The 21465-nt window shown below is 41.8% G+C and overlaps 1 pseudogene; it reads left to right on the forward strand.

Moving 5' to 3' along the window:
• Positions 1–17661: 17661 nt before the first annotated feature.
• Positions 17662–18263, forward strand: LOC114033371 (annotated as a pseudogene).
• The last annotated feature ends 3202 nt before the right edge of the window (positions 18264–21465 follow it).

Consider the following 21465-nt stretch of genomic DNA (forward strand, 5'->3'; position numbering starts at 1 on the left):
ATGATAGCTGGCATTTGACTTCATCATTACCCAGCATTTCTCCCCTGTGCTCTACTGTTCCTGGTCCTAAACAGAAAACACACATTGGAGCATAGCTTTGGCACTGAATTCTCAGACACCTGTGTGTTTCTCAAGATGCTAATATTCCTAATCATATTCTCTGCCTTTAATAAAGACAGAAAAGCTGAGAAAGCTTAACACACTAGACAAAAGGGGCCTTCCCCATCCCCCTGATGTCATCACTTGAATTCAAGTGAAAATAAGGATGGAAGCATTTTACTGACAGTGACCTGAACCTTGAAACAACCTTGCAGTAGGTTAGGTAATTATTATTATTCCTATTTTACAGATGAGGAAACTGAGGCAGAGAAAGGACAAATGACTTGCCCATGGGTAAAGAGAAGGGTAGATCTGGGATTGAAATGGAAGCCTTCTGACACCAGAGCCAGTATGACTTCCCCCATTTACCACTGAGCACCTCACCTGGAGGGGAGATTCTCTGACCTCTTCTCCCTTTTATTTTATTCCCAATTTTCTCAGTTTTGGGTTTTTTTTTTTTACTAATATCATTTCTCCATTCCTTTGCTAACACCCTTTTACAACTAGGCTTTGAGTAATTATTGATTTCAGTCCAGATGATAGCTGGCATTTGACTTCATCATTACCCAGCATTTCTCCCCTGTGCTCTACTGTCCCTGGTCCTAAACAGAAAACACACATTGGAGCATAGCTTTGGCACTGAATTCTCAGACGCCTGTGTGTTTCTCAAGATGCTAATATTCCTAATCATATTCTCTGCCTTTAATAAAGACAGAAAAGCTGAGAAAGCTTAACACACTAGACAAAAGGGGCCTTCCCCATCCCCCTGATGTCATCACTTGAATTCAAGTGAAAATAAGGATGGAAGCATTTTACTGACAGTGACCTGAACCTTGAAACAACCTTGCAGTAGGTTAGGTAATTATTATTATTCCTACTTTACAGATGAGGAAACTGAGGCAGAGAAAGGACAAATGACTTGCCCATGGGTAAAGAGAAGGGTAGATCCGGGATTGAAATGGAAGCCTTCTGACACCAGAGCCAGTATGACTTCCCCCATTTACCACTGAGCACCTCACCTGGAGTGGAGATTCTCTGACCTCTTCTCCCTTTTATTTTATTCCCAATTTTCTCAGTTTTGGGTTTTTTTTTTTTTTACTAATATCATTTCTCCATTCCTTTGCTATACCATGTCTACCTCAGTTCTTGGGTAAAAGGTTCAGAAACTACTAGGGCCAGCAGGATGTCACTCAACAACCATTTATTAAATGCCAAGTGTGCATCAGGCACTGTTCTAAGCTCTAGGGATAAAAAGAAGCCCAAAAACATGGGCATCCTTTCTAAAATAAGGCATGAAATAGTTTCCTGCCTCCCTAATTGATTTACTACCCCACTGATGACAGCAGATTTTCCAAATGCTTCCCATTTCCTCAATGTGTTCAGTGCCTGGCTCACAGTCTTTCCTCCTCCCTAACTCCTACCTTCATACGAGGTGAATTCAACACACATATAGAAACCTCCTCAAATATTCTATCCTCCTAGTTACTCAAATGACTCTGATTCCATTACTTACTTTCCCACCCTACCTCAGCCATGCAGAGATGGTCACACCTTTGATCTTGCCAAGTGTTTAATTCCCATGTTCATGAAATATGAAATTCCTTTATTTGATCATAATCAGTTGTCATTCCACCTCTCCCTCTGTCTTGCAAACCATATGTTCTTCCTGTTCATTGTGAGCTTTCGGTTCTTTCCCTGGGCATCACACATGCACTGACTTCCCTTCCCTGTACCACACCTTTGGTGAACCAGCTTGACTCTACACTGTCCTCTCCTCTTGAGCTCTTTGCCCCTTTATCCTGTCATTGATCTGCTAAACCCCAGCCACACACTACTCCCACCATCTACTGCCTTTGTTCCTATTCATGTGCTGCTGAATGATGGTGGAGAAAATCACGAAACCATCCTTACTGAATTCATTACAAATTTAAGTTACGTAATTTAAACTGAGCCCTCATGGGGGAGGAAATATTTTCATGCCTCCCTAATTGATTTACTAACCCATTGATGACAGCGGATTTTCCAAACCTTTTTCATCTCTCCTCAAACCTCTTACAAATCCCCTGAACTCAGCCTTCTCAGATAAGAACCTTGCTTTGTACTTCTCTGAAGTAATTGAGGCCATTTAACAAGGTTCTCTTTCCTCCCCTCCTCCTCATGTTACATCACCCAGTCTTCTACTAGGATCACCTCCTTCATTCCTATTTCACATAATATGGTTGCCTTTCTCTTTCCCAAGGCACACCCCTCTACATGCGCAAGTGATCTCTTTCCATCCCATCTTCTCCAGTATGTTACCTCCATCTCTCTCACTACATGAATCTTCCATATCTCCATGACTATTGGATGCTTCCCTACTGTTGACAAATGAACCTATGTCTCCCCTATCCTCAAAAAAATTTCACTTGATATATCCATCCCCTCTAGCTACCATACCACAGCTCTCCTCCCCTTTGTGGCTAAACTTCTTGAAGTCAAATACAATATTTTTTTTCCATTTCCTGTTCTCTCACTTTTCTTCTTCAGTCTCTACAATTTGGCTTCTGATTTCATCATTTAAGTGAAATTCCTCTCTCTAAAGTTATCAGGGATTCTTTAATTGTCAAATGCAATGACCTTTTTTCAATCCACACCTCTCTCTTTGATACTGTCTTCTGTTTTAATGACACTACTATCTCCTGGTTTTTCTCTTACTTGACTCCTGCTCAGTCTCCTTTATTAAAGTCACATGTGCTCACCATGGATGGCTCCAAGGCTCTGTACTTGGTCCTCCTCTCTTTTCCCTCTGTGGTATTTTGCTTGATGATCTCATTAGCTCCCAGAAATTCAGAGAGTGAGAGAATATAAGCACCTACTACATGCCAGGCACTGTACTAAGCTCTGGAGATACAACGAAGGGAGCTCACAATGCAATAGGGGAAGGTAAACACATAAGGGAGCAAGGAGAAAGGGGAGGAAGATCCTGATTTACCTAACTTCTTTCCAATTCCATATAAAATCCCATCTTATGCAAGGTCCCAGACTGGAAGCAAGATGAGATTGTGCAGCTGGGGTGGGAAATTTCCTGAAGAGTGGTAAGTTACAGAGTTGATTTCATCTTGCAGGATAATGAGTTTTTGGACATCATAAAGTCCAGGAGAGCATCTAGGTGGGAAATAATGAGGAAAATGCCCTGGGTGCCCTCCTTAATTTCTGGAGCATCTGGAAGGAGCTCTTTGATGTCCACAGAGAGTAAACTATTATCTCTATGCAGATGATTATCAGATTATTTTTCTAGCCCTAACCTATCTCCTGAACTCCAGGTTCACATATCCTACTGCCTATTAGACATCCTGAACTGGACACCTGCTTTTTAAAAATATTTATTTTTAACATTCTTTTTTTTTTTAATTTTGAGTTTTAAATTCTCTTGTTCCCTCCAGCTCCTCTTTCACCCACTGAGGAGAGCAATGTGATATCAGTATTACATGTGCAATCATGAAAAACATATTTCCATATTAACTATGTTGCAAAAATGCAAGAAAAGTTTAAAAAGTGAGAACATTTTACTGCAATTTGCACTCAGAGTTCATCAGGCCTCTCTCTGGAGGTGGAGGGTATTTTTTTATCATAAATGTTTCAGAATTGCCTTTGATCATTGTTTGATCAGAGTAGCTAAGTTTTTTACATTTAATCATAATTAGAATATTGCTTTTACTGTGTACAATGATCTCTTGGTTCTGTTTACTTGACAAACATTTATATAGGTCTTCCCAAGTTTTTCTGAAACCTTCTTGCTTATCTTCTCTTATTGCACAGCAGTATTCTATCACAATCATATACCACAACTTGTTCAGCCATTTCCCAATTGATGGGCATCCCTTCAATTTCCAATTCTTTGCCACCACAATAAGAGCTACCATGAATGTTTTTGTACATATAGGTCCTTTCTCTTTTTATTTTATCTCTTTGGGTTACAGATCTAGTAATATTATTGCTGGGTCAAAGGGTATGAACAGTATTCTAGAGCTTTGGGCATAGTTGGAAATTGTTCTCCGGAATGGCTGGACAAATTCACAATTTAACCAACAGTTCTTTAATGTACCTATTTTCCCATATAGCTTTCAGTATTTGTCATTTCTGATAAGTGTGATGTGATACTTCAGTTATTTTAATTTGCATTTCTCTGATCAATAGTGATTTAGAGCATTTTTTCACATGACTATAGATTGCTTTGATTTCTTCTTCTGAAAACTGCCTGTTCTTTTCATTTGATCATTTATCAATCAGGGAATGGCTTTTGCTTTTATAAATTTGAGTCAGTTCCCTACATACTTGAAAAATGAGGTCTTTATCAGAGGACTGTAATATAATTTTTATATCATTTCATTGTCTATGGTAGCTTTTAACAAGATGTAATTTCCCTGATTATTTCTTTGAATTAGGTCTGTTTTTACTTTTGCTTTATTTGAGATCATGACTGCTACCCCTGCCTTTTTTTAAACTTTGGCTGACACACAAAAGATTCTGCTCTAGGACCTTATTTTAACCCTGTCTATCTCTGTGTTTCAAGTGTGTCTCTTGCAAACAACATATTGTTGGATTCTGATTTCTAGTCCATTGTGCTATCTCCCTCTGTTTTATGGGTGAGTTCTTTCCATTCACATTCACAGTTACGATTATTAATTATGTATTTCCCTTCATACATTTTCTTCTATTTATCCATCCTCAAAAATCTGTTTTGCTTCTGAACACTGCCTCCTTTAATCTTCTTCCCTCTTGTCAACCCCCACCCCCTTTTCCTTTTACTTCTCTGTTGGGTGCATTAGATTTCTATTTCTAACTGAATGTGTATATATAGTCTTTGCTGTTTGAACCAATTTAGATGAGAGTAGGGTTCAAGCATTGCCCGCCTCCCTCATTTTCCCCTCCTTTGTAAAAGTCCTTCTTTGTGTGCCTTTTTATGTGAGATAATTTTCTTCACTCCTCCTCTCCCTACCCCTTCTCTGTGTATATCCTCTTGACAATTTAAACTCCACATATTCAGAATTAGCTCATTATTCCCCCTCCCAAAGCTGCCCACCTTCCAAAATTTTCTATTGCTGTCAAGGGCACTATGCTTCCAGTCCCCCAAGCGTATACCCAAGGTGTCATCCTTGACACTTCACTCTCTCACCATCCACATCCAATCAATTGCCATGTCCTGTTGATTCTACCTCGGTAACATCTCTGTTATTCATGCCCCTTCTCTCTACCACTGCCACCACCCAGATGTGGGCCCTCATCATCTCACATCTGGACTCTGGCCAGTCACTCTGTCACAAGTCTTTCCCCACTCTATTCCATCTTCCACTCAGCTCTCAAAGTGATCTTCGTAAAGCACAGGTCTGACTGTGTCACCTCCCAATTCAATGAATTCGAGTGGCTTTCCATTGTTTCCAGGATCAAACAAAATATCCTGTCTGGCTTTTAGAGCCCTTCATATTCTTTCCCTTGCTATGGTTCTAATCTTTTTATAACTTGTGCTTTACGGTCTAGTGACACTGACTTACTCGATGTTCCTCAAGTGTGACGCTTCGTGTCTTGACTCCTGGCACTTGAACTATCTGCCCCCATCCTCATCTCCAGCTCCTGCTCCCCAGCTTCCTGCAAAGTTCCAGCTAAAATCTTATCTTCTTCAAGGAACCTTTCCTGATCCCCCTTCGTGTTAGTGTCTTCTCTCTGAGATGATCTCCAATTCACCCTGCCTCCATCTTGGTCGTTTGCAGCTGTTTGCATATCATCTCCCTTATCAGACCATGGGCTCCTTGAGATCAGGCACTAATGTCACATTTCTTTGTATCATCCACACTTATCACAGCACCTAGCACACAATAGGCCCTTAATAAGTGCTTGTTGACTTGGTATTAATATAAAATGAATAAATGCCAATAATGCAAAGTAGTTAAATATGAAATAGTTTGGAAAAAACTGAATTAGCAGCTGTAAGAAGGGATCAAGATGTGTTTCAAGCATAAGGCTGTGCTTGAGTTGGGTCTTAAAGGAAGAGAGGTACCTCATCAGTCAAAAGTAAAGAAGGATTGAGTATCAGGCATGGTCCACAACTGGTACAAATGTGCACAGATGGGATGTTCAATGTTAGGAACAGAGAAGTCAGTTTGGCTGGGTTGTGAAGGGAGGGGTGGGAAGTTAGATCCAACGAAGCCGGAAAGATCAGTTGGGGCTGGGGTGTGTAGGGTTTTAAAAGTGAGAGAGAAGAGTTTTTATTTTGTCCTACAGGCAATAGGTTGACCCTGGAGTTGAATGAGTAGAGGAATCCCATGATCAGATCTGCATCTAATTGAAAATCTCTTTGGCAGCAAGCAGTATGTAGGATGGATTGGAGCAGGGAGAGACTTGAGGCAGGGAGCCTAAGAAAGATACTATTGCCATACTCTAGGGAACAGATGCTAAAGGTCTGAACCAGGGGTGAGGCACCTGCAGCTTTGAGGCCACATGTGGGCCTCTTGGTCCTCAAGTGTGGCTCTTTGACTGAATCCAAACTCCACAGAAGAGAAGAAGCAATAGGTCAGCAGTACCTCCAATATCCCTGTAGAGAATAGGTCACTTCTGTCTGAAGATGGTCAAAAAGAGAGATAAGGCAGATAGATACCATGATCCTGCAAGAAACATGCCAGGGTAAGGCAAGCAAGAGAAAAGGCCCTCTGGGCAGGGACAGACTTCCCTCCAGAGTGGGCAACTGGGCATGGCCCTGGATGCCTGTGGGGCAGCCTTCCCTTTGGATGAGAAAAGAGAGAGGGAAAGAGAGGGGAACGGCAGGAAGCTTGATAGCCAGGTATGATGGAAATGACCTCGCCTCTGGTAGAGAGTTAAGGCGGTGAAACTGAAATGGGCCCATTGCTGTTGTGTTTGTCCTTTGTTCTCGAAGAGGACCATGACATCAGGGAGGTGATGACACGACCTGCAATTGACTTTGATTTAAGTGAGGGAAGCTGTGCAAAATCGCCAGTCTCAATTTCTCCTCCAGAGCCATCTGGGTCCAGTGGCCAGATATCCATCAGGACAACTAGAGACGGCCCAGCAATATGTGCTAATATTCTTCAGAGGAAGTGCCCTTCTCCCTCCCAGTCTAAATTGAATGGTTGATTGATCGATCCTAGGCTTGACCAAGATTCCAAATAATTCAAGTTATGCAAACAAAACAAAAAAGCAATCCCAAGTTTCTCTAGCATTCAGGCTTCTGAGAACTGGACACCCTAACATGACTATGTGTCTCTGTATTGACTAACCTCAGCCAGTGTCAGAACATCCCTCCTACAGTGGTACCTCCCAAGTGCCAGGGAAAGCTTTATTAACCCAGAGAGCAAGGGCAATGCTAATGGCATTGACATCACCTGGCTGCTATCACCTCTGACCAAGACACTTTTGTTTCTTTGGAAGAGTAGTTCTTCACCATTTTTGACAGACCAAATTGTCTTCTGGGAGAATGGCTTTTAGAAGTTGGTGACATCTTCATTCCTTGGGGAAAGCTGCATGAGAAGACCTTTGAATTCCTATTTGAGAGCAGTTGGGCAGGAAGCAAATTCCCAGACCTGTGGGTACGGCCTCCCAGAGAACTGAGTGTTTGATCACTGGGTGGGTGAACAATCTCAAACTCCCCTGAGCTCTTTGACTGATTCTTATTGCCCAGATTCCTTGGGGGGGCGGGGAAGGTAGGGAGCCGGTCACAGGAGCAAAGATGGAACTGGGAAGATTCTCCCTGTGGCAAAAACAGTTGAGTGTGTAGAGTTGGGGGAGGGGGTGCAGCAGTGGGCTACAGAACAATCTGACCATAGGTATGCTTGTTGTTGGAGATGGAGCAGTCCAGACCTTTTCACCGTAGGAATTAAGGTGAAGGCAGCTTACTAGGAGAGTAGTGACAAGACTCTGGGTCTAGTGGTGACCCAAAGGTCACAGGTTGGTAGATTACAGCTGTTATTGTGGGGAGGAAGTATATGCCCTCTAAGTGTCCTGACCCTGGACAATACCACCACGGACCTCACCCTAGTTACAGCTCTGCCCGGAAAGTGTGAAAGTACATTCAGAAAAGCCTTAGTATCATTTTACACACATGTAGAAAAATTAAAATATGAGTGTACTTTGATGTTTACCTTTAAACCTTCATCTGATACCCCTTTCTAATGCTTCATCATGGCATGGAGGTGACCTTTCTCAAAGGTTCCACCAAAGGAGCTCAAGCTCAAGAGTATTTGTCTGTTGATTGAAGACCAGAGGAGAAAGGCCCATTATAAATTGGATTAGTCAAGATAAGTAGAAGTATATTAAGTACCTACTATATGCCAGACACTGTGCTAAGTACTGGGGATACAAATAAGAAAGAAAGAAAGACTCTATCCTCAAAAATCTTCCAATCAACACACAGTCAATACATGAAAGAAGCTAAAAAAAAAGAGGTGGAAGGACTCCAGAGGGTGCCCATCAAGAAGGTGTGATGTTTGTGGCGTCGAATCAAAGCAGAGCAGGTGATGGGGAATAGCGGCAAGTTCTGAGCCCTCTATAAAGGAAGGCTGGGGGAAGAGGTTAATGCTCCACCCTCCAGCCCTCCAATCAGAGGGGAGTCAACCAAGGGGACTCAAGGGCATTGAGCATCAAAGCTGAACCCATCTCCATGATAATGAGCTTCTACCTGGGAAAGGCATGCTGAAGATTCGGGGGCTCATCACCACATGGTAGTCTCTGATGGATGGATTTTTTTAGTAGCCAAAGAAATGCAAAAAGATCATGTGTACTAATTTCCCCACACCAAAATCAGAGCTTCTTCCAAGGAAGTTGTATATCAGGGGGTCTCAATTCTAGTCTTGCTTCTGCTACTGACTGTGTAGGCTTGGGCAAGCCACTTACCCTTTAGAAGCCTCAGTTTCCTCATCTGCAAAATGGGAAAAATAATGCCTACGCTACGAATACGATAGAATCATCGCAAAGAAAGTGCTATGTAGATTGCAAAGCATTCCACACGTGGAATATATTGCCACGCTGGTAAATTATAATTCCGATTTATTCTTAAAGGCATTAATTAAGTGATCCAGTCATCTCTAATGTGGCTTTAAATGGCATCCTTTGTATCACGTGTTTTTATGAAATTTTTACCATTTTTTTGGTCAGTGTCCTTAAAAACTAAAGCAATGAGCACTGTCTAGCACTCTAGACCATGAGTCAGGAAAATTTAAGTTCCAAGCCATGCTGGTCCACCTACAGGCTTTGTGACACTGGGTAAGTCATTTCACCTCTGTGCACCCCAGTTTCCTCACATGTAAAATGAGATGAATAAAAGTAGCTACCTCCTTGGATAGTTGTGAGGATAGGTTAAATAATATTTGTAAAGTGCTCTGCAAACATTCCAGTTCTCTACAAATGCTAGCTACTAATGATGATGACAATCATGATAATCTTGAAATCTAAGCTGATAGGGATAACACATTTAAAGCAATTAACATCTGTACAGCATTGGTCATTACATACTTTTGAAACAGTAAAATTCATCATACGCTATTTGGAAAGTAATAAAACACATATACTATTAAAAAAACACAGGACCCATTCTGACCTTAAGGTGGCCAGAGAATGATGAACATTTCCTCATTAAAAAGCAGAAAAGACTGACAGACTTTCTTAGAGTATATCATAAAGAGGTCATTCCTCATCCTCCTCATTATCATAATAGTGATAATGAATAATGACCCACAGAATTTAAGAATGACATTTTCATAGACTTTGCCATACCAATCAAATATCCTAGGTGAGGTAAAGGCAGAGAGGGGAGAAGCTTTCCAATATCGAGAGCTAGCAGCAGGAACCCAAATCACACAGGAACAGAAAGAGGTGCATGTCATCCCCATTACCCTGCTATGGCAGCTGTACCAAGGATGCTCTCTGTGTCTCCACAGAGAATGAGCTGACATCTTCATACTTTCCTTCTCTGACGTAAAAGCCATTAGACATACCTGAATAATAATCTGAAGAGCATGAAATGGAAAAGAATAAAAGCAGGACAAAACCTTCCATGACTATCAAACCAGATGAAAAGAACAAGATCAGCTCCAACATCACAATCTGTAACTTACATGGCTTGGCAGCTTGATGCCATTCATAGAAACAGAGAATTGGCCTTGGATCCAGTCCTTTATAACAAATACTATCATAACATAGTAAGATCAGCTTATCTTTGTCTGGAGAAAAGCCCATCATAAAAGTGTGGATTCAAACTAAACAAGATATAAGAGTAAGTACATAAGTTGGCCAAGCAACAATCTGTCAACGAAGATGAAAGAAGTATAGTGGGGGATAAATACACCTGGTCTCAAGACAGTGGAAAATCCTGGCCCAATTGGTCATATCTTAACAAAGTCAACAAGGCAGACAAGAACCCAATTGTACATGTTCATTTTCATTTTGGGGAGGCAGCACCTTTCTCTTGTAATGTACCGGTACCTTGATGATCCCATTCCTTGGAATTGCTGATGTCCAGCCCCATGTCTCTTCTGCCTTCCCATCAACACCCTTGCAATAAAAGGTTATGCCTACACCTACATCACTTTAAATGTTGCAAAGTCTTTTAAAAATGCTATTTCACTTGAATATCACAAAGGTATGTGGTGGATACTTCAGGTATTATTGCTCTCCTCTTACAGATAAACTGAGGCTCAGAGGGGTTCAGCGACTTCCCATAGTAGTTATGTTAGAAACAAAACTTGAACCAAAGTCTCTCTTTCAGATTGACAGCTCTGTCAACTCCATCTAGGATCTTTCTATGGCATACAACAGTATATCACAAACTACCCAAGACATCTCAATATAAAATGAAATTTAAATGTAAGTTAATTAATTAAATTAAATCCAACATTTAGTACAGTGCTTGGAACAGGGTAAGTGCTTAATAAATACTTGTCACCATGCAATATATTGACTTAAATAACAAAGAAAAACATCACAAATCATTCGGTGGATCAGATTGTAGGGTTCCTGCTGAAAATATTCAAAAACTCTCATGTTTTGTAAGGTAATCTAACCCCAGCCAGATATACATGTGCAGATAAGTGCCAAGCAGTTCATTCCTTCCTGGTCCATTGGCCATTTTGTTTTGCAAGAAGGATGGAGTCCACACTTTTCTTTGAAAATATGATTGCAAAAATGGTAATTAGGTGATTGAAATTTTCAACCTCATTTAAACTTGCTTTTGAAAAGGTGACCCTGGTTATAGTTCCCCTTCAATTAGGATATTTTCCTGCTGATAATCCCTTTTCAAGATTTACTTGTCCTTTAATTTATTTTAAATTTTAACTCATTTCCTGATGTAGTGGACAGAGGATTTCACTCCCCAAACACTTGGTGTAGTATTGATACCATTCACTGAGAGTTCACTAGACTTCATCTGAGTGGGCATGAGCCCCCAAGGTGGTGAAGCCCCCAGGTGAGAATACCACTTGGTGGGTATCTGTGCTCTACAAGATCAACAGTTTAAGAATAACCTGGGGTGGAAGTGAATGACAGTGGGGTTGGACATGGAATCAGCCAAGCTGATTCAGGAGTAGTAGAATGAGAATGAGAAGTGGTGCATGGCTGTGTTTGGAGTGTGAGGACAGAGGAACACAGGAAGCAGAGTTGGGGCTGAATCAGTATAACTCCAGAGTCCAAGAAGGTCTCTTGGGAAATGAGTTCTAAGAAGTAGATGTCCCTGAACCCTGTTTACTTTGGGGCCTATGAGTTCTGAAGTGACTAGGACCCACTCCTCCCCACCTACTGCCTGAACCCTCCATCCCCTCTCTGATGAGAAATTAGCAGGGATAAGATTATAAATTTCACTTGCCTATGGGTGCAGAGAATGCTTTGCTACCCAATTAATTCCTTGTTATATATGTTGTTTCATGTCTTAATTAGATGATTTTGTCACTGAATTGTCTGTGGCATGATCTACAATCGAGAATGAGTTAGATGCAGTCTGGGAACATGAGGTGAATAGTTGATTACCCTCAACTAGCCTCACTAAGTCCAGGAATATCTAGGCATGCCACCTTCGATATTTCAACTCTGCCAAGACTTTCTAATTGGATAAAAAGCTTACAGTGAAAGAATTTCCCATTATTAACTATTTAGTGTTGGAAGAGATACTCTCCACTTTGCATATTTCAAGAAGAACTGTAGTTCACAAAATCATATGCAGCAGGACCGATGCTTTTTTTCCCTCTCCCTGATTCATGGAAATGTCAGGGGAATGCTTGGTTTCTTCCATCCAGGCAGTTCCATTCATGCCCACCAATCCTGTGAAACTCTTGAGTATGCACTCCCATAAGTTTATCATGAGGTATACCAGACCCATCAGCAACCTTCCTCATTTTCTCCTGACATCCCGGAGGTACCAATGGGGCGCTCTGCCACATTCAGTCTTGCCATAAGACCAGCCCATCTTCTCTCCGTATTGCAGAGTTCCTAAGTCTTTTACTCCTATTCATATTTGGAGTTCTTCATTACTTATGGGACATAAGGAATGCTCACCCACTTTATGCTCCTCCACTATTCTTTATGGAATATTAATCTTCAGTTCTTTGGAAGAAGTACTGTTCTTTGTCTCACTGCCCTGGTGGAATATTATTGCTAGAAACTGGGTCTTTGCTTTCATTGGAAACTTGGAGTTAGTAATGGAGCTTTCCAACTTCTTGAAGTCATTTCAGCTTGTTTTCCTTTTCCCTTTCAACTCTGTGCCCAACTCTTGACTGTTTGTACTCTGTCCCAAGTATTCATATTGATGATGTCCATCCAAATGTATGTTGAAAGTTTAGCAATAGGTATTCTTCATCCACTTGGTCTTTTCCTGTGTGGATGATCAAGTCAAACTAGACCTCTCCCAGGAGGCTCTATAGTTTTCTGAATGCTTGAATGAATCAATCTCATGTCATCTGCAAACAAGAGAACTTGGAGGACCTCACCCTACACAAGAACTCCCCACTTGACCTGGGCTGTGTGCTGGATCTCTCCCTCCCAGTGGTGAACAAGCTTATATCTCCTAGACTTGTATTACCATGTGGACGTTAAAGAGGTTTATTTCCATTTTTATGGTTTCTGAGGAATCTGGAATGGTTGTAGTGAAGGGATAAGAGGTGCCTTGTAGTAAAAGAGCTGGCAAGTCAGGATCTTGTTCTCTGTGATCAACTGTTTGTTTTCTCTTTTAATGTTTCCCTTGATCAATATAGAGTAAGTATAATGGGATCTTCTGTTCTCTCCATCTTTCAGTTAATTATGAAATGGCAAAAATGTTGGCCAGTCAGAATGAGTTCAACTCTTCTTCCTTGAGAAAGCTTTTCAGGCACTAGAAAGCACTGATCATGCTTCTCTCAGCCTTCTCTTCTTTAGGCTATAGATCTTCAGCTCCTTCAGCTGAGCCTCATACAACATAATCTCCAGATGCATCAATAACTCGCTACCTTCTTTTGGATGTTCTCTAGATCACCAATGTCCTTCCTAAAATATGGTGACTGGAACTGAACCCAGTGCTCTGCTTGTGGTCTGATCATGGAATATTATCCCAGGACTACCCACTCCTTTGTCATGAATGCTGCACTCACTACACTCTATGATTGAATTAGGCTTCTTGGTTGCCATATTCTATTTATGAGAAGAGGAATTGAAGGACCTGCCACCCACACTGGTGAAGGGGACGCCCTCACTGAGGAAGTCAGAGATGCACCAAAGTCTCCAATATATGTTAACACCTGAGCTCTTATCAGCTTAACAAATTAATCAGGGAGTTATCAGTATGACTTGGAGGGAAGAAGCATTGGATTGGGTCAGTTCTGAGACTGGGAAGGCGGTTGGGGAAGCAGGAGTGATTGGAGAGAGAAAGGCAGCTGGGGGCTACTCCACAAGCCCTGAGTGGCTAGAGCATGTGGTGGGGAGATAGAATTGAAGAGGGGAGTATTGAAAGGAGAATGAAAGGGCACCAAACTCCCATGATCCTGGGATCAGAGTTGGGAGGGATGCTCTCCAAGAGATTTCAGAAGCTCCTATTGACCTAAGGACAAAATACAAAAGTCCTCTATTTGGAAAGAAAAAAACCTCTAGCTCTCTCTTTCTGGGAATGTTCCCTCACTGTATCCTCCAGTCTGACTATTCTTCCTCTTCTTCTTCCTAATAATCACAAAGCACATGTCTGTAGCACTTTAAGGTTGGCAAAGTGCCTTACATATATTATTTCATTTGATCCGCACAACAACCCTGTGAGATTTGTGCCGTTATTATCATCCTCATTTTTCAAACGAGGAAATAAGACTGATAGAGGTGAAGTGATTTGCCCTGGGTCATACAGCTAGCAAGTGTCCAAGGTAGGATCCAAACTCAGTCATGCTGACTCCAAATGGCGCACTGCTCAATCCATGATGCTGCATGGAAATGCATGGGTGCATGGATGCTCTCTCTTGCTTTTCTCTGTGCCTTTTCATGTGCCTGGAATGTCCTTTCCTCACCTCCACTTCATAAAATCTCTAATTCCTACAGAGGTCAGGTCTCTTGCTACCTACTTCAGGAAGCCTCAGAACTTGAGTCTGAATCTTGTCTCTGCCAGCTACTTCCTGTGTTGATTTTGGGCAAGTCACTTAATTGATCAATGCTTCAATTTCTTCAGTTATAAAATGAAGGAGGGAAGGCTGGATTAGATGGCCTGTAAGATCCCTTCTAATTCTAGACCTATAAACAATCAATCAATAACCATTTATTAAGCACCTACTATGTGGCAAGCACTGTGCCAAGTGCTACTGATAAAAAAAGAGGCCAAAGACTATCCCTGCCCTCAGATAGCTTACCATCTAATGGGGGAGATAACATACAAATACATACAAAGCAAGAGATATACAGGATAAAGAGGAAATAGAAACTCCATGACCCCACACATGACATCGCAACTCTCTCAGGTTCTGCCTCCTTACTGCCACCATGTGGGACCTTCAGCTACACTGAAATCAGCAGAAGAGTCACCCCCAACAAGAAGCCTGTCCTGATTCTCCAAGTTGTCAAGTCAATAAACATTTATTGAGTGCCTGCTATGTTCCAGGCACCTTGCTAAACACTGGGGATGCAAAGCAAAAAAAGGCAAAACCAGTCCCTGCCTTCAAGGAGCTCACAATCTAAGAAGTAAACCATTATGTGAAAACAAGATACACAGGATAATCTCAGAGAAAGCACTAAGAGGGACCAGGAAAAGTTTCTTGAGGTGGATTTTAGCTATGACTTAAAGGAAGTCAAGGGATGGAGGCAAGGACAGGGAACATTCCAGGCATAGGTAACAGCCCGTGAAAATACAAGGAGTCACAAGATGGGGTACTTGGTGCTAGGAGCAGCCAGGAGACTGATGTTGCTGGACCCCAGAATATGGGGTGTGAGGGAAGAAAAGGTGTAAGAAGACTGGGAGGGAAGGAGGGTGCAGGGTTATAAAAGTCTTTGAATGCCAAACAAAGTATTTGGTATTTGCTCCTGGAGGCAACAGGGAGACCTGGAGTTTGTTGAGTAAGGATGTGGCATGATCTGACTTGCACCTTAGGAAAATCACTTTGGGGTCTGATGGAAGATGACTGGAGGAGGGAGGGCCTTGAGGCAGACAGACCCATTTGCAGCTACTGCCAATGTATAGTCCTGAGGTGATGAGTGTCTGCACCAGGAAGGGGGCAATGTCAGAGGAGGGTAATTGACAAAGGATGCTGGAAAGGTGAAATTGACAAAGAGATGCTTCAGAGGTGAAATAGACAAGCCTTAGCACCATATTGGATATGGTGGGGGGCTGTGAGGGATAGTGAGGAATTCAGAATGGCGTCTATGTGAAGAGCCTGGGGGATTGGGAGGATGGTGTTGCCCTCTACAGTAAGAGAAAAGGTATGGGGGGGGTGTTGCATCACACAGCTAGAATCTACAGCTGGATTTGAACTCAGGTCTTCCTCACTCCAGACCTAGTGCTCTATCTACTGGGCCACCTCTATTTGTTTTATTTTGTAGTTGTTACATTTACATATTACTTAACTGAATTATTTTCCCCAGTATATGATCTTTGTGAACATTTTTTGTGTATGTGATTGTATTCCTGGAGCCTGGCACCTAGGTTTGTTGGTTTTAATTAAATTATCCACATTCTTCTTAAATTAACAAGCCATATTATAGCCATGTAGACCTAGCTTACGGTTAGTTTCAGGTCCATGAGGAGGAGGCCAAGTTCCTCCCACTCCTTCACACTTCTCCCCTCTCTAGTCAACCAGAACCCAAGCCTTCTCAATGTTACCATCTCGCCACAGATTCTCCTCACACCTGTCTCCATTCAGCATTTCACCATTCCAGGTCCTCATCAAGACTCCCACCTGGAACACTACAAAAGTCTCCTAATGCCTCCCTGCACCACCTGTCTCTCTGTCTCTGTCTCTCTTTCTCTCTTTCTCTCTCTCTGTCTCTCTCTCTCCCTCCCTCCCCTCTCTCTCTCCCCCTCTCCCTACTCCTCCTACCCCTCCCCTTTTTCTTTTTCCTCTCTCTCCCTCTACCTCTCCCCTGTCCTTCTCTTTCCCTCTCTCTCCCTCTCTCCTTCTCCTTCTCTTTCTCCCTCTCTCCTCCCTCTCTCCCTCCTCTCCTCTACCTCTCCCTGTCACTAATCTAGCCTCCACACAGACACTACAGTAAAGCAGCTCCCATTAGCTTAGCTCTGGTCTTGCCCCCGCACATGGACCTGGGGATTTGCTTGCCTTTCTTGCTTTTGACCCACATACATGCCGGTGTTGTTGGGAGGATTAATGAATTAGTGCCTGAAAGCACTCAGAGGATCTAAGCAGCCAGAAGGATTCTGGATAAGAAAAGACCTCTTTAGTAAACAATTGCATTGCCTTACTTTTCCTAAGTTGTTGGGAAGCTGTTTGCCAAGAATTTTCCCTTTTGTCAAATCCATTTTTGAGCATTCTTTATCTCAAACTTTGCCACAAAGCCCCACAGGCTCTGTAGCCTTGCTCTCCAGGTGCAAGAAAGGGACGAACCTTGACCTGGAAAGAGGAATCTGCAAAAAGAAGCAGCAGCCTGAAGGGGGTGGGTTCTGAAGGTCTGTGGGGGTGGGGGTGTCCTGGCTGGGATGGCAACATTTGGGGGTCTGATTTTCTGCAAAAAAAAATGTCAAGTCCTTGGTGCCTGTGTGTCCTTTAAAGAGTCGCTTCCCTTCACTGCGACTTAATTCATTAGTTGTAATATGAAGAGATTGGACTGGAGGACTTCTTATGGGACCTCCTATCTCTAATTCCTATATTCTTTCCTCTTGGGCAAACTCCTTCCCTGATTACTTCCTCTCCTTCTATATAGACAAATGGTGGGGTTGGGTTTTGCTTGACAATACATATTTGTAACTGAGGTTTTCTTCTAGCTTTCACAATGGTTGGAGTAGAAGGAGGAAAGGGGGAAAAGTTGGATTTTCATTGATTGATAAAAACTGATTAAAAAAAAAGAATTAGCTTTGACTCAGCTATATTACTGCTAGGCCTGTGCCACAAAGAGACCAAAGAGCTCTTCCCCTGACCCATCCTACGTAATCATTTAAAATGGTGAGGTACTCTCTTGATCCAGAGAACCCCACAAAATCATGCAAGTCAAGGGATTCAAATCTCCGGGTCCACTTCAAGAACACCCATGAAACAGCCCAAGCTATCAAGGACATGCATATCCAAAAAGCTACCAAGTATTTGAAGGATGTCACATTGAAGAAACAATGTGTTCCCTTCAGGCGATATAATGGTGGAGTTGGCAGGTATGCCCAGGCGAAGCAGTGGGGTTGGACACAGGGTCGTTGGCCCAAAAAGAGTGCTGAATTCTTGCTGCATATGCTTAAAAATGCAGAGAGTAATGCAGAACTGAAGGGTTTGGATGTGGATTCTCTGGTCATTAAGCATAACCAGGTTAACAAATTCGACTGCGCACTTACAGGGCTTATGGTCGGATCAACCCGTACATGAGTTCTCCTTGCCATATTGAGATGATACTTACTGAAAAGGAACAAATTGTTCCCAAACCAGAAGAGGAGGTTGCTCAAAAGAAAAAGATATCCCAGAAGAAAATGAAGAAACAAAAGCTTATGGCACGGGAGTAAATATGACATTAGAAAGCAAATAAAAGTGAAATGAAAACAATCAAACAAAAAAAAGAGACCAAAGAAAGAGGAAAAGGTCCTATACGTACAAAGGTATTTATAGCAGGTCTTTATGTTGTGGCCAAGGAATGGACAAAGGGGGCTTCCTGTCAATTAGGGAATGATGGAAGAAATTGTTGCTTGTAAATGTAGTGGAATGCTATTGTAATTTAAGAAAAGACAGAAAAGATTTCAAATAGACATGGAAAGATTTGTATGAACTGATGCAGAGAGAAGTGAGCAGAACCAGGAGAATAATTGATACCATAAAGCAGCATTGGGAAAAAATATAAATTTGAAAATTCCAAGAACTCTGATTAATGTAACAATCATCCATGATTCCAATAAACCACAGATGAAGCAAATTGCCCATCTCCTGACAGAGGGCTGATGAATTCAGGTTGTAAAATGAGACATACATTGTTTGGATATAGCCAATGAAGGAATTTGTTTTGCTTGACTATCCATATTTGTCACAAGGATATTTTTTTCCTTTTTTTCTCAAAGGGTAGATGATGGAGGAAGAAAAATGAATTTATTTTAATTTTTTAAAAATTAATTAAAAAAATCCTTTCCTTAGGGTGAAGATAATGATGAAAAAGGCAGATAAAGGTGATTTTGTATAAAAGAAGTGATACAAATTAATTGTCAAAGGACTTAAGATATTGTTATAGTCATGAATGAATATTTTGATACCTAATGTAAGCTGGAGAATAACTTTGTCTTAAAATACAGTGAGAAAAGGTGTATGAAGAAACCAAGTTTTCGGATGGAATTTTGCACAGTTTGGGAGAGAATGTGATTTGTAGCAAATATTGGAGGACTTAGATCTCTGTCAAGAACATGGAGTGGTGTTTTGTTTATGTGGGAACAGTTTAAGAAAAAAAGAAACATCTTTATTTATTAAAATAAAACTAGAGAAATGTGATTTTAAATAAAGTTTTGAGAACGCCAAAGAGATGGCACCTTCACTAATTAGCATATCCAAAGAACATGAAAAACCATGTAAGCGTTTGGAGAGAGGTAGGATTAAAACAGCTGTCAGTTTAAAAGCAGAGATTTAGGAAGTTGTGACTGAGAGCCTGGGGGCTCCCATTTACATCTCGGAACAATTACAAGAGTACAGAAGGGCCAGAGACAACTGCAGCAATAGCCCCAAGAGGAGAAGTGAGGTTGCCTAAAAGCTGCTTAGTGGGAATTGTGGGAGTCCTGACTGGTCACAGAGAAATGATGTCCTTGACCAAGAGCTCCAGGGGCAGGCATTGCTCTCTGGGCTCCCTGGATTGGAGAAAGGTGATGGTTTTCCTAAAGGCTTGCTGTTCTCTTTTGTTTCCTCTGGCTTGAGAAGTAAAAGCAGAAGGGACTTGCTGCTTTGATATCCTGGTCACTCTGAGCCATCAAAACCTAAGCGAGGCGTGGGCTGGGACCTATTATTGGCCGCTCAGTGATTTGGGTTTAAAGCACGATCAAGTAGTTCCATTTGAATCCCAGTGGCTTTATCAAAGCTTGGTTTCCAGAGTTCACTTTCAAGAAATCATAAATGAAACTACATGGGACCAAAGAGTTATTGTCCCACTTTGTTTTTTAAATGATAGAATAAATAAGTAGGGAAGAGAAGAAAAAATAAAAATAAAAAACCTTACCCCCAAACACCAAGATATCTTGTGAGGCTTCAGTGATCAAAATGTACATTCCTTTGGGTAGAGCACCACATGTAAAAGTGTGATGACCCATGTGGACAGAAAGAGGAGAGGGAAGAAGGGAAGGAAGGAAGGAACATTGCCCAATTGGAACTGGACAGTTGGGTCCCCAGTTGTTTGTCTTTCATTCTTTTTTTTTTTTTAAGGCAATTGGGATTAAGTGATTTGCCCAGGGTCACACAGCTAGTAAGTGTCAAGTGTTTGGTCTGAAGCCAGATTTGAACTCAGGTCCTCCTGACTTCAGAGCCGGTGCTCTCTCCATTGCACCACCTAGCTGCCCTTTGTCCCTCATTCTTGAAGAGGACCAAGGACCTCAGGAGGGTGATGTCTTGACTTGCAAAAGAATTGGATTTAAATGAGGCAGGGCTGTGCAATGTCATCAGCCTAACTCTCTCCTCCATGGTCTTTTCTTAATCCAATTTGACCTCACTGTAGTATTTCACATGTTTGACTAACATCCTCACCTGAATGGATTCATCTCTCTATGTCTTTTGCTCTCTCTCTTTCTCTCTCTCTCTCTCTGTCTCTCTTTCTCTCCTCCTCTTCCTCCTCCTCCTCCTTTTCTTCCTTCTCCTTTTTCTATTGGTCTAACAGTTTCTTCTGTCTCCTTTGCTGATTCTTCATCTGATTCACACCCTCTAATTCCAGTTGTATCCTGGGTCCCCTTCATTATTGATGACCTCAACCACTCATACGGGTTCAATTATTATCTCTATGTAGATGATTCCCAGACCTATATAGCCAGCCCTAACCTCTCTCTTTATCTCTAGTCCCACTTTACCAATGATCTTTTGGAACTCTTGATCTGTGTGCCCAATAGACATCTCAAACTCAACATGTCCAAAACAGAACCTAATATATTTTCCCCAAAAAACGTTTTCCCCTCCCCAATTTCCTTATTGCTCTAAGTGTACCACCACACTCCTACCCATCTAGGCTTGAAAACAAGGTGTCAATCTTGACTTCTTACTCTCAGCCCCCAAATCTAATCTATCAACTAATCTTGGCAATTTTACCTTCACAACCTCTCGCATACATTGCCTTTGCTCTCCTCTTACAGCTACAATCCTAGTTCAGAAGCTTACCACCTCTCACCTCGACTAAAACAATAACTGGGCTCCCTCGCTCGAGTCTCCCTCTCTCCATTCCAATCTGTCCTCCACTTACTGCAGCTCTGACCACGTCACCACCATATTGGACATGTGGAGTCTGAGATGTCTACAGGGCACGATCTTCAGGGGCTTCCATTTAAAGCAGAAACTTTAGATATGCATATAAGGGACTACTAGAATCTGCCCAGCATTAGAGAGCGGGGCAACTCAGGGTCACATTCACTTTTCTTTAAGAGAGAAAGCTATTAGCTTAGACATCTTGCCTGAAAATGAGACAAATACACTGAATGACTTGGCACAGTGGGATTGTGATTGAATGAAGAGAACATATAATCAAATAAACACGGAAATCAAACATGGAAACACCTTGTGGGGAAAGAAATAAATCTTG

This window comes from Vombatus ursinus, unplaced genomic scaffold (genome assembly GCF_900497805.2).
Source record: "Vombatus ursinus unplaced genomic scaffold, bare-nosed wombat genome assembly UNPS02006874.1, whole genome shotgun sequence".
NCBI lineage: Eukaryota > Metazoa > Chordata > Mammalia > Diprotodontia > Vombatidae > Vombatus > Vombatus ursinus.